The 17,257-nt window shown below is 42.6% G+C and overlaps 1 protein-coding gene across 9 annotated transcripts in view; it reads left to right on the top strand.

Annotated features, from left to right (window-relative positions):
- The window catches only part of MBNL3 (muscleblind like splicing regulator 3), a 121,399-nt gene extending 110,605 nt beyond the window's left edge, over window positions 1-10,794 (top strand). For all 9 annotated transcript variants that reach the window (XR_013391312.1, XR_013391311.1, XM_028714233.2 and 6 more), the window contains one exon: window positions 414-10,794. The gene's annotated coding sequence lies outside the window, so the exon portion shown is untranslated. The remainder of the gene's footprint in view (window positions 1-413) is intronic.
- The last annotated feature ends 6,463 nt before the right edge of the window (window positions 10,795-17,257 follow it).

Here is a 17,257-nt window from a genome sequence, read left to right as displayed (position 1 = left end):
GCAGACTGAGAACCAGATCTGCACATTCGGAAGAACCCCATGGCTCAGCCTTCCTTGGACTGAGACCCATTTCAGTTTTATTCCTTTAATTTTTATTTCTATGCCACCCATGTGACTGGGTTGCCCCAGACACTGGGTGGCTTGCAACAGATATAAAAACACATTTAAGCATCAAACATTAAATCACACCAATGGTCCATCTAGCTCAGTACTGTTTACACTGACTGGCAGTTCTCACGAAGGACAACCCTAATCCTACCTGGAGATACCAGGGATTGAGCAGGGCACCTTCTAGATGCAAAATAGATGTTCTGCCACTGAGCTGTGGCCCTTCCTCTTGGTCTGATCCAGCAGGGCTCTTGTGTTCTTTTCGAGTCTCTCTTTTATCACTTGTTTGCTTTCTCTCATTCCAGCAAACTATGTCAGAATCATGAACCTGAAATCATGGAGTTACTGGACTTTCCTGTCTTTGGTGGGAAGCTGCCTCTGGGCTCTCTGTGTATATATGCCCATCCTTTCCTCCTCTACAGCATCTACAGTAAGCCTACTGCAGCCTACATGTTAACCAAAAACTGGTCCATGGGAATGTCAAACTTTTTTTTAAGCACTATAGAGAAACAATTAACAAAACAGCACTCTGTTATACAAGGCATAGAAGTAAGTAGAGAACTATAACAATAGACTTTTATAACATCTTACTTTAACACACTTTTAAAAAAGAATATTTTTTTCCTGACTACCATCAAGAGAAAGTGTCCTCCTGCACAGTGGACTTACTGGTTTATTATTCTATTTTCGATGGATAAATGTTTGTCTGTTTTCAAAGTGTTATCTTACTGTTTTGTTTACATCCTAGTCTATTATTGATTTGTTTGGAGAGACAAAAGAAGAAAAGATGTACATCATTATCAAGTATACTCAACACCGGGGGTTTTCATGATCATAATGTCTTACATTTTCATATACTGTGGTCGTTATGGGTTTCTCCTCTTTTTTCTTTCCTTTTTTTTTTTAAAAAAAAAGAATGACAAGCTAAGAATGTTATACTGGGAAACAGGAATGGTGTGCTTTTAAAAAAGCAAGAGACAAGAATGTTCAGATATAGATTCGTATCGGGCTAGTTATTTAGAAACCTCCATCTGAAAAATAGACTCTCCCTCCAAAATGGAGTCTCTAATAAATTAATAAAAATAAACAATACTTGCAAAAGTTGTGAAGGGATTTGCTGTCAGTTCAGGAAGGGGGAATGTAAAGCGAAATGGATCAAAACAGGGTCAAGCCCGCAAGGCCAAGATGGCAGAAAAGCACCTGGCAAAAGAGATTTCTGCCTTTAAGTGCCACTTTAAGCTCCAATTGGTGCACAACATATCTTGAAGGTTTACCAACACGGGTTTTTTTTAAGTGACATCAAGAAGTATGACCAGTTTATGGAAAATGAGGTTTTCTTGCCATTGAGATGAAAGTATTCTGCTAATATGCAGACCCCATTGTGATATAGAACAGAAAAACACACACATAAATTTTCCATTCAAATGTAAGCAGCCCATCTCCACATCCCATGCTTAGCCCAGGAAAGTAGTACCAAACTGCAGCCTCACTCCTCCATTAGGTTGTATCTTTGTGCAGATGGGAGCAGGGATTGCTCTTGAGGGAGCAGCCTTATAGTGATTTCTGGAAAGAGACTAAAGTAGGAGACAGACCAAATAGTTTGGTTTAAATTCATCCAGATGTTTCTTCCAAAGACGTCACTGTTTTGGGTGTGTGCTTGGAACCATGTTTTGACATCCCTGCAATGCCGGTTAAGGAACTGAGTTCAGATTCTAATCTGTGTGATACTGACTGTGAATACAGTGTTTAGAAGGAGACAGTAGATGTTCAGGAAGCCAATGTATTATCTTATGTGTTCAAATTTGGCCCTAGTGGCAAAAACTAAAGAAGAATTAAATGCCTGGTTTGTTGCATTGCCATCCATGAACTGAGCTTCCTCATCAAAGTTTAAATCCCATGAAATCTGATACCTGCAAAAAAATGTGTTGTGTTGTGAACAATTGTGTTGTGAACAATTGCAAACAAATGCGAAGGGTCATTTTGGTGCTACTTTCCATGGTCTTAAAAGGTCTAGGCCCTATCAGGGGGAGGTGAAAAAAATGACTGTACACATTTATCTCGTACAAAATTCTTTTGCATATTCCTGGAACATTTTAGTCCAGAGTTGCCTAAAAAAGAGAGAGAGAGAGCCATACATAACCATATAACTGGCCAACCTGTTGTTCATTGCTTCCCAGCTCTGTAACATAGTAGAAAAAAGTGGATTTGAGTACTTCCTGGATATGAAAATATTTGTATATTTTAAAAAAATAATGATGGGTTTTGCACAACCTGTGGCAGTGCCTCAACAGAGAACATACCTGATCTCTTCTAGTCAGAAAGGACACCTATGTATAAACACACTTCTATAGATATATATATGATTGTGTTAGCGTTAGAATTTGGAAGGATGTTCAGTGTTTGTTTTCAGTGCTCTAAATGGATTTTTATGTAAACTTGCCCCTTTGATGTTACCCACTCCTGCTTTCTTTGAATGATATATTTTTTAAAAGCATCTTGCATAGATGTGCATAGAATGTAAGCCTAAAAAGTTTCTACAGCATTCATGTCACACAGTTTTAAAGCACTGAAAAGCTAACACACAAGGGGCACAACACCTTGCTTGTCTTTTTTGCAAAACTTGGGAGCCAGAGGAGAGGAGGAGAAGCCTCCCTGCTGGCTACCACAGCAAACCAGGCATCACTCCCCAGGCACAAAGCACCAGAACCACACTCCAACACTTCAATCCTTGCACCCCTGAACACACCAGAGATAAACTTAACACCTGCACACATGGACACGCAGGCACTCTTTCTAATACAGAGGTGCAGTGATACGTCTTCAGGGTAGACTGTTTTATTTTAGGTGCCACAACATTTATTTTATTTTATTTTTTATATATATTTTTTACAAAAATAGAGTTAGTGTTTGTTGTAAGAGAAAAACTTTGTGGAGTGAGGGAAGACAAGCACGGCTTTTAAAGCACTGGGAATGTCACCAAATTTAACAGGGAGGTTGGGAGGGGTTTTTTAATTAAAAAATGCCATTGCAAGGGTAGCACTATTTAAGGCTTGTTGTGCAATGACTTTTTTATTCAAGAAAGAAAGAAAACACAGTCGACAGACTATAAAATCCTAGATAGGTGCATTCTTTATACTATAGTCACTGAACTACTTGGTGACTCTAAGTGAAATAACAAACACAAGAAATCTCATCTTTTATTTGAGTACAGAGATGTGTGTAATGTTTGAATCAGTATAATTTCAGCAACTTTCTCTAAGCTTCCCATGTTCGACAAACCTATATGTTCTTTTTTAAATTTATCCCAAGTTCATCTCGCACGCCTGCGTGCAAACTCGCTCTCTTACTTTCAGTGTCTATGTGCCCATTTCCTCTCAGCCTTATGCAAACAATATGCAAGAAATGCTGAAACTTGAGTAAAACGGGTCATTGCAGAGGGAAAATGAAAAAGCTGATAGATCATTTTTGAGGGGGGGGAAGTTAGTTGTTTCATGAAAAGGCGTTTTTAAAGAAAAGCTTAAAACTTACTAGATACATCCACAAAAACAATGAAAGAGGGATTTAAAGTACAATGGGATTCTTGAAATGATTTCCATTTATTTTGTTTCTTAAGTACAGTGTTCTTGAGGATTGGAACATGGTTTTTCATAATCATATTTTTATTCATTTTTAATATGAACTTGTTAGGGGTTTGGGTTTTTCATTTTTAATGGTGTCATTTTTTGTATCTACATATATTCCCCCCTCCCTGCCCACCTTTCCCTCAACCAGCCCACATCCTCCACTTCTGAACACTCCCAAATATTCTTTAATCTGCCATGTACTGCGTGTTGCACTTTGAGAGTTCATTTGTGGACTGCTGTGACTGGCTGACCTGCTCCACCCCTTGCAAAGCCACAGAATCTCATGATTGCCAATGTGGACTCCTCTTGCCTCATTATCAGATCTCCCAGTCACTTCCACACATGTGTCCTTGCACAAGGCATCTTGTCTGAGAAAGTGCAAGCGCACAGGCCGGATATGAAGGGCTAGTTTGAACGCATACTGTGGGGTTAGTTTTATTCTCTTCCTTTTTCCTTGTGCCATGTCACCAAATATTTTGAAACTCAGTTTTGAAACCAGTGGGGGGGCAGGGGGGCTGTTGGCCACGTGCAACTAGCCTACTGCCCATCTTTCAGCTTGCTCAACAACAGATCTGCAAGCTGCAAGGCTGATGTTGGGGTTGTTGTTTTTTTATCTAGGCAGCTTACAGATCCATCAGGAAGCCAACTACCCAGACCACCTGGTGCTTGGCTCAATCCTGTGCACATTTGCTGGGAAAGTCAGTCCCCTTTTTGTTCAGCAGGGAATGTCCTGAGGAAAGCGTGCCTAGGATTGCAGCCTCAGGCCATTATATCTGTGAATATATTGTTGAGCACAGGAGGGGAAAGGTGTGGGAGCCAGTGTGTGCCTGGCAAAAAGAAACCCTAAGTGAGAATCAGGCCTCAGAGGGGTCACTGCTTGAGTGCAGTTTAGCCACCACTGTGAGCGAGTTCGGGATGGCAGCCTTTCTGTTCTAGCATGGCCCAGCTAGCCAGCTACAAAAACCAAACGGCAAATATTGAATGTTGTAGGTCCATCAGATCTGGAAAGGAGATTATGCTGACCTCCTCCTATTTCATTCTCAACTTTGCCTATTACTTAATACAGCAGTTATCTCTAGGACACTTTAGTACCCAGAACGGTTTTAAAAATTGGAGCTATCCTTTTCTTTTTTAAATCCCTAATACATTTCACATCCATAAAAAGGGGGGGGGGGAGTGCAACTTTATGAGGAAAATCTAATTTCCTGTTCCTCCCGAAAGGATGTATGATGCTAATGATCTGATTCTTACCATGTGCCTGATTAAGGCCTTAGAATATATTGTATGTTAAAGACTGTAATAACTTTTTTAAAGAAAAAAACTTATTAGTTGTTAGCTTGAAATAATTGTAAATAGAGTTTTAAGAAAACATTGTTACTAGGTTACAACAGGTTATTCATGTTGCATTATTTTCCATTACTTTTATTGTTAGTTTTTAAGGATTTTGTTTTCATTATCACATATATGTATACACACACACACACACACACACACACACACACACACTGTGTGTGTTTGTTTGTGTGTGTGTGTGTGTGTGTCTTTATATATCTTTAGTAACTAATGAATTTGATTTTTGAAGGAGAGTTTGAGAATGTTTAAGATTTTTAAATCATGTATTCAACTCATTGTTATCTTCTAAAAACAACACTGAACCGCATGTCAAAATATAGAGAAATAAATACAGTCCATAACTAGTTTGTATAGTTTACAGTTTAAGAACAAACAGACAAAAAGAGTAACTTTGTATGTAACTCCTACAATGATAGATTCATTGTTAACTAATTATATTAAGTTGTTGTTGCTATGGCAACAAAACTACAACATGGCTACCTTTGTATACATTATTTGTGAAATTTTCACATGTAAATTTTAAAAAAAAGTAATGTGTAACAGTATGGGTTCGTTTAAGGTACAGTTCGATACTGTCGGAGAAAGATATGACTGAATATTTTTAAAATCCCAAAGTCCCATGTGAACGCTGGATTTGTGTCTTTTATGTCACTTTTTCAGTCAAAAAGTTTACAACACATGGATTTAGAGTCAGGTTTTATAGCTTGTAGAAATTGTTGTGTGAGTTCGGGTTATTCCACAGTATTTTTCTCCTGGATGATACAAAGACTTATCATAGAACTCCTGGGGTTTTATTCTATTTCCACATACTCTAGAGCTGAAACAAATGTAGGAAAATGCAAGTCAGAATTTGATCAGGAATTGGTATAGTGTTGTTTCACAAAAATCAAAAGGAAATTTGTATGTAGAGCTACATTTCAGCCACAACAAATTCCCCAGGGTGTTGCTTTCAGTGGGACTTGAGCTGTGGCTAAGGTCCGTAGGTTTTTGCACCGGCCCTAAGATTTTTATTCTTCTGTAAAACAACAACACCAGATTAAATTCCCAGATTCAGAGTTGTGCAACCAATGGGGTTACACAGCCATTCGGCAGCATTTTTTTGAATGCAAGAAATTGATCAGATTCTGATGGTATAACCTTTTTTGGTGCTGCTGTTTGTTTCAACACTAGTGAATTCATAATTAAACAAGCTTTTTTTTTAATAAAAAAAATACTGCAAAAATCAAACATCATAGCTATATCGTTAAAAGCCTTTTACATCAAAATCATGACTGGGACAATATGGGAAGAAACAACCTGTACATAAAAAGGAGACAAAAATATTGTGGAATGACCCTATAACAGTGTTGAAGAAACCAATATGCTGCAGTTAAACTGATTCAGTTGGTGTACGAATGTGTAAGACACATCTTTTTTGCACTTATGTACATAGTCCACGAAAGAAATCCTTGGAACTTATTTTGAATATATTTAAAAAAAAGTCTGTAATAATACAAGGAGAAGTTTGTAAAAGAGATTACTAAGGCTTTGAAAAGGAAGAGATTTTTTGCTATAAAACTTATCTGAACGCGTGCTGTTGCTTTGCTATTGTACAAGCTTCGTAGTTTGCCATATAGCTTAAAATACAGCAGACTGAGACCGGCTCATTTCCAACCTGCAGCTCTGAAAGAAAATAAGAAAAACACACACACAATAGGAAACAACACTTAATCTAAAAGTAAAGGTCACCAGCAAAGGTTTTTAAGTAGTTTGTCACCCGCACAAACTGGGTATGAGAAGAGCTAAATCAGACCAAAGGGCGAGTTAGCCTACACAGCCTCACCACCAGAAGGGCAGAAGTTGAACAGCCCCCTTCGCCCATTGTCTGCAGCTGTACACAGACTCTAAAGAGAGATGCCATGTAGCCACCATGGCCTGTAGCCATAGGTTGACCTGTTGTCTCCTCCACACTCTGACTCTCCAGATATTTAAAAAAGTAATTATATCTCCTCACCCACCTGGCTATATTAGAACTTAACAAAATAGCACAACACGATGGCCAATAACAATGGCACTAAACACTTTATAGACTAATACAAATGATCAGAAATTGCAACCAAAGTCTCTAAACCAATCTGTTTCGTTCAATTTCTTAACCAGCTGAATTGAACTGCATCCTTCTCACATTAATTCTTACAAGTCTGTCTGATGAAGAATTGATCCAGATTGGTTGATGAAGCATTGGAAGGAACAGATTGGTTATCCGGAAACTCTGTTCTGGCGATATTTGGTGACAGATTATGTATATATCAAACTTTTGAATTATTCTACCGTGACTGGTGAAGATTTAGAGACTATAGTTGCAGTTTCTGATCATTTGTATTAGTTTATAAAGTGTTTAGTGCCATTGTTATTGGCCATCGTGTTGTGCTATTTTGTTCAGCTTGTCTATATTGCAACACAGGTGTCTGTTTATGGATTATATTAGAATTTTGGCATGTATTAAAGATACCGGCAGTTTTCCTTGGAGGATCTTTGTGGATTCAGGAATAGTAGGGCATGCTCAGGCATTTGCAAGGAAAGTTGGAGACTGACGATGCAACATTATGGGAGGTGGGGCTGCCTACAGATAAAAGATTGTCTTCAACAGTGTTCTACTCTGAGTTGACCCACTGAAATTGGTGGACCTACTTGGACGAGAACGAACAATGGTTACAACCCAGTATGTTCAGGCAAATAACGGGGCAATCCTCATGATATTCATCCAACTATCTTGAGGCCCAAACCCTTCATCCCTTCCTCAGAGAGCTTTGCTTGTACTACCAAAAATTTGAATCCTAATTTTCTATCGTCCCACTGGCAGCGGGGAGATTTTGATAGGGGAAGCTACATTAGGAATCTTGGATAGTGTAGATTTCACAGTGACTTTTCCAAGGGCTGCTTTGCTGAGGCTCATGCCCAACCACATGAAGAACTTGATAGATGTAGCATCCACAGTGAGGAGTATTCCACCTCTCCCTTGTACCCCTGGATTTCCGAGTGGTGGTTCTGTGGTATAAATTATTCTCTCTTGCGTAAGTGGGTAGTGTACTAGAGACAGCCACGTCTTCACTCGGGCTGCATTGGCAATTGGCTTTCTGCATACCCTCTTAACCCCAAGTGAGTGTCAGGCTGGCAGCGTATAGAGTCAAGTAGGTAAAGTTGTCCCAGCGCTAGTTAAGAGAGTGAAATGCCTGTAATTTGGGTAATGCTGTTCACAAAGCCACGTCTTAAAAGGGTGGCATGTGAACAAGGCCTTTGTTTCTGCCATGTAAGAGGTGGGCCTGTCTTCCCACTATGGAAGCATAAGGTGCAGGCAGTTGTTCAGGAGGGGAATAAGCTCAAGGCAAAGATTTTATAGGTCCTGGTGGACAGGGATTGGCGCTTATGGATCAACAGACAGAATGCTCAGGCAGGCTGGTACTGCAGCGCAGGTGGTGCCCTTGAAGCACAGCTTCATCGGCCAGACTCGCAGTGGAAACTGAGACCCAGCGCTATAGGCATTAGGGCCACGTCTTCACTGCTAGGGGCCCCACTTCAGGATACACATGCCCCAGCAGCCTGGTTGGTTAGTTGACCCTCATCTGTCTTGAGAGACAATGGAAGAGTGCCCCTTCGGGGAGGGAGGTTGGTTGCTGTATTAGCAGCACCTAAGTGACCACCTCGGGGCGCAAATCTGGGCAAGGTATATGAAGGTTGTCGTCTGCCCAGACAGCAAGACCCCTCCCTCTTGACCTCACTGATATGGTCCAAAGGAAAGCAGAGCAATACATTTGGCATCTGCTTGGCTGCAGGAGTTGCCAGAAGGAGGCGTACCAAGCACTACCCAACCATCTTAGGGACACCACTCTGGATCTGTGTAGGGTTCACTCCTTAGTCTTCTCTTCTCCTAAAGATGCCCCACAAGGCATTGAGTATGGATTAAAACACCCATGCTGGAGGAGAGGCTCACAGTGTCGAACTGTGCACCCCATGGCCCAAAGCACTAAGGGCAGCTTCGCACATGACGTAGATGCATGGAAAGAGAACATGCATCTCAGCAAGGTCTTATAAGAAAGGAGGCATTTATCTTTGATAAATTCCAGTATCAAGGAAGTGACATCCTACTGTGGGGGGGGGGCAGCTTGATTTCCCCTCTTACATAAGATTCAGGGAGCATGGGGAGAAGAATTGTCCTGTGTTCACACACGTCCCAGGCAAAGCTACCCCTATGCAAAGGCCTTAAGAAGCATATTGATAAAGAGCTAATGTGGGGCAGCCTTAGAAAGTCTCTATTTGTTGCATTGAGCGGGGGGAGGGATCTTTTAAAATTGAACTGCTTCAGGATGGGAATGGCAGAACAGCCCAGGGGTGTCATGGCAGGCACCCCAAACAAAACCTTTTGCTAGTGACCTTCACATTCAGAAAGGCACATGCCTCCCCAAAACCAAACAGCCAGCCAACAACACAACAACTGAAACAATGACAACCAAGTGGTCTTTTTCCAAACACACAACAGAGGGAAATTACCTGACACAGAATTTCAAGGTTCCAGATCTTTATTACTGTACACAGATGCTATTTGATAGTGGTGGAAGCCAAACGATTTTTGTTGCCATGGCTCTAGTATCCTAGCAGCTGAGGGGATGACATCGCCATTCATCAAATGATGGCAGGGGTGGGGGGTTCACCACCACCTTTAAATTCACAAACCTCAAGAGGTGCCAAGTTTGCAGCCATAAAATTGTTCACCCAGAGAAATAAAATTCTACCAAAATTCAGAAGCCAATTAAAATCCCAAAACTCAGAAGGAGAAGATTGAAATATTGAGGCCTTGTTGCTGTTTTTTAGAAAGTTAAAATTTCAAGAGTTGCTTTCTTGTGTTCCAAATCAGGTTTTCAGAAACAAAACCCCTGATTTTTCAGACTGAAATTTGAATTCTGACACAAAACAGCCCTTTGGCAGCAGCAGAAATCTGTGAAGGAGGAAACCCCAGAGACTTTCGCCTGATTTTAGTTCGATTTAAACTTCCACATAAGGGAAATGTGAGGTGAGGTTCTGATCCCAAAACTCCAGATAATGAAAAAGTAACATCCAGAAGAGCATGTACCTATTTTTTTGTTTTTATACTATTGGATGTTATGTAAAGTAAGCTATTCAGACATTTTAAAATTATACTGCAAGGAATATATTCAAAGAAGTGGGTTTGATTTTTTTTTTAGGGGGGAAATGTAGTCAGAGTATAATGAGGTTTAAAAATGACATGCTGCCGGCACTCTTGAGGTATGTGCATGTCTAGATTTCCCTTCCCATAGCTTTCCGTGGGAAGGCATAGCCACTATTCAAACTAGCAGGTGCTGGCTTGAATGCCTGGCAACAGCCTTGCATACACTTAAATGGAAGCGAGCTTTATGGAAACCCATAGAACTGGCTGCCAGCCAAAGCATTTAGGTTCCTGGTTCCTCTGTGATGCGGATTCAGATTGTTCTGATCTATCCGTAGCAAGCTGGCAACAAGTCACCCCTTCAGCTGCTATCAACAGGGTGTACGCTTTGAATATCTTTTCCTTTTTTGCCACAGTTATATTGCTGTAGTGCTTGTTTGTGCTTTCTAGAGATGTGCATAATGCAACTCATTTTACTATGTTACTTCTATATTGTTATTGTTTATTTTATTTTATTTTTTGGATCTTTTAATAAAGTGTATAAAACTCTCTTTATGTTTTTTTATGAACCCATATCAACACATTTAATAAATAGAGGAGTTTACTTTTTAAGTCTCTGGTTGATTAGTTGCAACCTCAGAAAAGTTCTATGATGTGGAGAAATTGTGTTCAAACAAGAACTCAAATTGGTGTTCTAAATCCATGATGCATATGATGGTATACATTTATTATATGGGGGGGGGGTGTAATGCCTTCAATATTTTGGAACCTTCAGCTGGTACACCCCTTGAGGCTTGTTGTACAGGAATTACTAACACATGCAAGGCATTTATATTTCAGAATTATTATTTTTTCAAAAAAGAACGCCACAACTTTCCAGGACACTTGTGTAAGTGGCTTCTATTATGCACTGAATTTTGGGAAGCTAAATATAGTCACTCCCCCATTCTTAGGAGCAACTGGTAAATGGCTATCCAATTGCTGATTTTTGCATTTAGCCAAATGCATTTTGAGTGCTCCATAGATGTAAAGACATGTATTCAGTTCCAGTGCCGGATAAGGTAAAGGTGTAGGACCCCCAGACAGTTAAGTCCAGTTGAATTTGACTCTGGGGTGTGACACTCATCTCTGGTTTCAGTCCAAGGGAGCCAGCATTTGTCCACAGACAGCTTTCCAGGTCATGTGGCCAGCATGACTAAACCGTTTCTGGTGCGATGGAACACCGTGACGGAAATCAGAGTCCAAAGAAATGCCATTTACCTTTCCGCTGCAGCAGTACCTATTTATCTACTTGCACTGACGTGCTTTCGAACTGCTAGGTTGGCAGGAGCTGGGACAGAGCAATGGAAGCTCACCCTGTTGCATGGATTCGAACTACTGAACTTCTGATCGGCAGGCACAGGAGGCTCAGTGGTTTAGACCACAGCGCCACCCACTTCCCTTAGTGCCAGATTAAACCCTGTAGAGGCCCCTAGGCAGTTGAAATCTCAGGGGGACTCTCACAGATTATCTCCTAATATATTTTTTATTTGATCTTTGAGGATCAATATTATTTTGATCTGTTGTGGTGGTGCCCCTAAAAGGTGTGGGGCCCATAAACTGGTGCTTCCACTGCCTATTTAGTAATCTAAATAGGTATACATGAAAAATCACAAAATTTGTGATTGACAGAAGGCCAGCCAATCAGTGCTGCACGCAGCTGCTTATAAACTGGAAAACACATTTCCCCTGAAGTCTGTCTCTGTCAGTCATGTAAACAGAAGAGTAAGAGGAGCTGGTCAGGCAGAAGCTTGCTGGGGGGGTGCACGCTTACAGGGGTAGCCCTCTAGTTGTTAGGCTCCAGCTCCCATCAGCCCCAGCCAACATGACCAATGGCCAGGTATGGTGGGGGTTGTAGTCCAACCACAGCTGGAGAGACCGTGTTGACCACCCTTGTGCTATTATATGAGCCATCTCTCTGGTTTCCTTGACACACCAGTGTTAGCCAGGCCTCAGTCCATTCCATTTAAGAATAGGTCCAAGGGAGCTTATGTCGCTTTCATCTCCTGGTCTTTCAGCATTTAAGATAAGGTTATCACTGTCCATTAGCCATGATGGCTTTGCTCTGCTGCCAAGGCAGCAGTGCTTCTGAATACCAGTTGCTAGAACCCAGTGGCGTGCGGTGAATTTTTTCATAGGGGAACAGTTAGAGCCATCTAGTTTAACTGCCTGCAAGGCAGGAATCTCCAGTCAAGCTTCCCTGACAAATGCCTAAAAAACCTCTCAAGGAAGTCCATTCCCCGGCCAGTCAATTTGCCAGTTCCTAGCAGCTTGCAAAGTTTGGCTCTGTTCTTTTTAAAAAAAAAAAATCCCCCAGGCAAAAGGGTGGATTTACCCCCCACCACCAAAAAAACCACCATTTTTAACACACACACCATTTCTTCATCATCTCCCTTTCTATGATTGTGTTGTTGTTGGTTGTTGCATGTTGCTGCTAATCCTTCAGGTTCTGGCAGATTGGGGCTGGGAGGGGGGTATTTTATTAAAACACCACGCTTTCAAACACATTTGCATGCGTGTGCACACACACAGTGGCTGAAGGAGAGGAGGGAGGAAGTGAGATATGAAGGTTGCAGGGATCTTGTCTTCCGACCCCATGGGCACTTCAGGCTTTCCAACTGCTCTTCCTTAAAAAATGAAGGAGAAAGGGCTGTAGTTCTGTTTCAAGCGGCCGCTTCCTTCTCAAGTGTGTGTATTGTTCTGCAACCCTGAGAGAGAGAGAGAGAGAGAGAGAGAGAGAGGCATGCACACACATACATGGAGCCTGGAGACACTGGCTAAGCACTGTATTCTGCTCTGGTCAGACCTCACCTGGAGTACTGTGTCCAGTTCTGGGCACCACAGCTCAAGAAGGACACTGACAAACTGGAATGTGTCCAGAGGAGGGCAACCAAAATGGTCAAAGGCCTGGAAACGATGCCTTATGAGGAACGGCTAAGGGAGCTGGGCATGTTTAGCCTGGAGAAGAGGAGGTTAAGGGGTGATATGATAGCCATGTTCAAATATATAAAAGGATGTCATATAGAGGAGGGAGAAAGGTTGTTTTCTGCTGCTCCAGAGAAGCGGACATGGAGCAATGGATCCAAACTACAAGAAAGAAGATTCCACCTAAACATTAGGAAAAACTTCCTGACAGTAAGAGCTGTTCGACAGTGGAATTTGCTGCCTAGGAGTGTGGTGGAGTATCCGTCTTTGGAGGTCTTTAAGCAGAGGCTTGACAACCATATGTCAGGAGTGCTCTGATGGTGTTTCCTGCTTGGCAGGGGGTTGGACTCGATGGCCCTTGTGGTCTATTCCAACTCTATGATTCTAGGTACCCAGAAAGGTATTGCTGGGAACATGAAGGGGACTAGGCTACTCTTACCAATCCATGGACCACACACTATGGCTAGAACCACGGGGGGGGGGGGGCTTTTGTGTGCAGATCCTGTTTACAGCTTTCCCACCATGGGCATCTGGTTGTCCATTGTGAGAAAAGGATGCTGGACTAGGAGGGCCAATGGCCTGACCCACCAGGCTCTTCATACTCATGCAGGGCAGTTGATTTGCTTCTCAGGTTTCCCTGTGCCACTTAAACTTTTTTTTCTTTTTTAAAGGCAACATCCCCAACTTGCAGATCTGGAAGTAATAAGTGTGTTGGGACTTAGGTGATATTGAGATTAGGGAATTTTTAGTTTATGTTTCTAGCTATGCACTTAATTGTGTCCCTGCCAAAGGGGAAACTGTCCTACTTTGTCCTTAAGTATAAAAATTAGATGAGATCAAGTCAAGGTGGGGGCTCCATTAAACCGCTGGGATGTTCTGTTTCTCGTTTGCTGAAGACTATTTTGAACCGACTCTTCAAATCAGGTTAATTGACTGACCTGTTGCTTCAACCCACTTTTCCCAAAGCTTTCTAGCACTGGCTTCTTCATAACCAGGCAGCAAATTAAAAAAAAAAAAACACACACACACATACCTACAACCAAGAAGAAGGGGCTCTTTTGAAAACCTGTTTCAGTACAGTGGTACTTCAGGTTACAGACGCTTCAGGTTACAGACTCTGCTAACCCAGAAATAGTACCTCGGGTTAAGAACTTTGCTTCAGGATGAGAACAGAAATCGTGCTCCGGCAGCGCGGTGGCAGCAGGAGGCCCCATTAGCTAAAGTGGTGCTTCAGGTTAAGAACAGTTTCAGGTTAAGAACAGACCTCCAGAACGAATTAAGTTCTTAACCTGAGGTACCACTGTAATTGATTCCCACCTTTCTCTGAATAAAACTAAGGAAATGAATAACACAAAACTGCAACACAAGAATGGTGAATAAATTGAGTAACTTTTCTTTAGGTTCCAAATATTTGGGGAAGAATATAGAATAGGTAGAAGACAAAACCAGAAATTTGTCACCTTTATACCAGAGTTTAATTTAAAAGGAACGTACAGAAAGCTGGCCCTGCCATTGGGCAGAATGAGGTGGTTGCCTCAGGCAGCCGATGCTGGGGAGCAGCACCAAAGTGTTAAGAGGGAGTGTGCTGCACACAGCCTGCCCTGTGGCCCCTAAGCCAACACCATTGCTGGTGTTGAACTAACATTCAGCTGCAGCCCAGTTGGCATCTACGGGTGGAATGGGCATAGGGTTAGGACACCATCTTGTCCTTATCATGCAGCAAAGTGTTTTGGGGTGGCCCTGGTCACATACTCCTTTCTGAAGGGTCTCAACTTAGGACTGTGGAACTTTTGCTTGATTTAACAGTTCCACCTGGAGGCCACCACAGAGGAGACCTTGCTCCACAGCTGAGCCTGCTCTAAATGTAGCACATACCCCTCCAAACATTAGCATTTGGAGAACACGGTTCCCTTGAGGCTCCTGGATGGTTAAAGTGAAGGAAGCAGAGAGTTCGAGTAACTGGCAGTTTTCATACAGAAGGACAGGATTGGGACAGGCACCCTTTAACCCTCTCAGAAACCTACTGGAGTTCAAGTCAACGGCAAAGAGGCACAGCCTGTAGAAGACTCCAAACAATTCATGGGGCTACACCTCTGCAGGCCCATGTTTATCCATAATTCAGGGGTGCAGAACCTGATTCAACTCGAGGGGCACATTCCCTGTCGGGGGCCACATGCCAAGGGTGGGTGAGGCCAGAGCATTAAGTGGGTGGAGCAATATATGTAACACTTGCTTTTGTGCAGGTAGGCTACTTTACACACACACTTTTCCATTCCCCAAGCAAAGTAAGAGTCGTTATCGGAGGATGTATCTCAGCCGGGCAAAAGAACCAGGTGCGAAGCAGGGCTGGAGGGCGTGGCCTGGGAAGAGGATGTGGCTGAACATGGGGCCTGTCCTGGGAATAATCTCGACGGACCTGGTGTCTGGCTTATGTTGCCACCTCACCTGAAATCTTGGATCCACCAGCTGCTTAAAGGTGTGAGCCCCATTTGAGATAAGCAGTGCTCCATGATATTCTGCTGTGGGGATCTCTTGTTGAAAAAGAAACAAAGCATTTTGGAATTTCAGTACAGACAGGAAGAGAGAGAGACTAAAGGGTGCTTTATGGTCTTTAAACCAGCAAAACCAGAGCCTCCCGTAACCCTCATCCTAATAAGAGGAGAGCGCAAAATATGGTCTGAAGCTCAACATCAAAAAAACGAAGCTCATGGCCACTGGTCCCATCACCTCCTGGCAAATAGAAGGAGAAGAAATGGAGGCGTGAGAGATTTTACTTTCTTGGGCTCCATGATCACTGTAGATGGTGACAGCAGCAACGAAATTAAGAGACGCCTGCTTCTTGGGAGGAAAGCAATGACCAACCTAGACAGCATCTTAAAAAGTAGAGACATCACCTTGCCAACAAAGGTCTGTAGAGTAAAAGCTATGGTTTTCTCAGTAGTGATGTATGGAAGTGAGCTGGACCATAAAGAAGGCTGATCGCTGAAGAATTGATGCTTTTGAATTATGGTGCTGGAGGAGACTCTTGAGAGTCCCATGGACTGCAAGAAGATCAAACCTATTCATTCTGAAGGAAATCAGCCCTGAATGCTCACTGGAAGGACAGATTGTGAAGCTGAGGCTCCAATACTTTGGCCACCTCATGAGAAGAGAAGACTCCCTGGAAAAGACCCTGATGTTGGGAAAGATGGAGGGCACAAGGAGAAGGGGACTACAGAGGACGAGATGGTTGGATAGTGTTTTCGAAGCTACAAACATGAGTCTGACCAAACTGCGGGAGGCAGTGGAAGACAGAAGTGCCTGGCGTGCTCTGGTCCAGGGGGGGCGCGAAGAGGCGGACACGACTAAATGACTAAACAACAACAATAAGGGAGAAACCCCGGCTCTTGCAATATAATGACGCCTGGCTACAATTCCTACATCCCAAAACTCAAAGTTTGCTCCCCCAGCAGTTCAGGGGTCGCACTTATCCCTGCTTAAGGTCTTTGTTACAATCACCTGAGAAAGAGCACTGAGGGATCACCTTGTGTTCTCAATTAATTTACACTTTTCTGCAAATGCACAGCATAAAAGCAAGCCAATTAGCATATATCAAAGGGAGTGAATACATAAACATATATGAGGTCAGTCCCACAACTGCCAATTAGTTCTGGGTTATCTTGACAGGGACGTGGGTGGCACTGTGGGTTAAACCACAGAGCCTAGGACGTGCCAATCAGAAGGTCAGCGGTTTGATTTCCCATGACGAGGTGAGCTCCCGTTGCTTGGTCCCAGCTCCTGCCAACCTAGCAGTTGGAAAGCACGTCAAAGTGCAAGTACAGTGGTACCTCGGGATACATACGCTTCAGGTTACAGACTTCGCTAACCCAGAAATAGTACCTCGGGTTAAGAACTTTGCTTCAGGATGAGAACAGAAATTGTTCTCCGGCGGCACGGCAGCAGCGGGAGGTCCCATTACCTAAAGTGGTGCTTCAGGTTAAGAACAGTTTCAGGTTAAGAACAGACCTCCAGAACAAATTAAGTACTTAACCCGAGGTACCACTGTAGA

The sequence above is a fragment of the Podarcis muralis genome, chromosome Z (assembly GCF_964188315.1).
Source record: "Podarcis muralis chromosome Z, rPodMur119.hap1.1, whole genome shotgun sequence".
NCBI lineage: Eukaryota > Metazoa > Chordata > Lepidosauria > Squamata > Lacertidae > Podarcis > Podarcis muralis.
The sequence above is the reverse complement of the archived record's forward strand: the minus strand, read 5'-3'. Positions and strand labels throughout refer to the sequence as shown.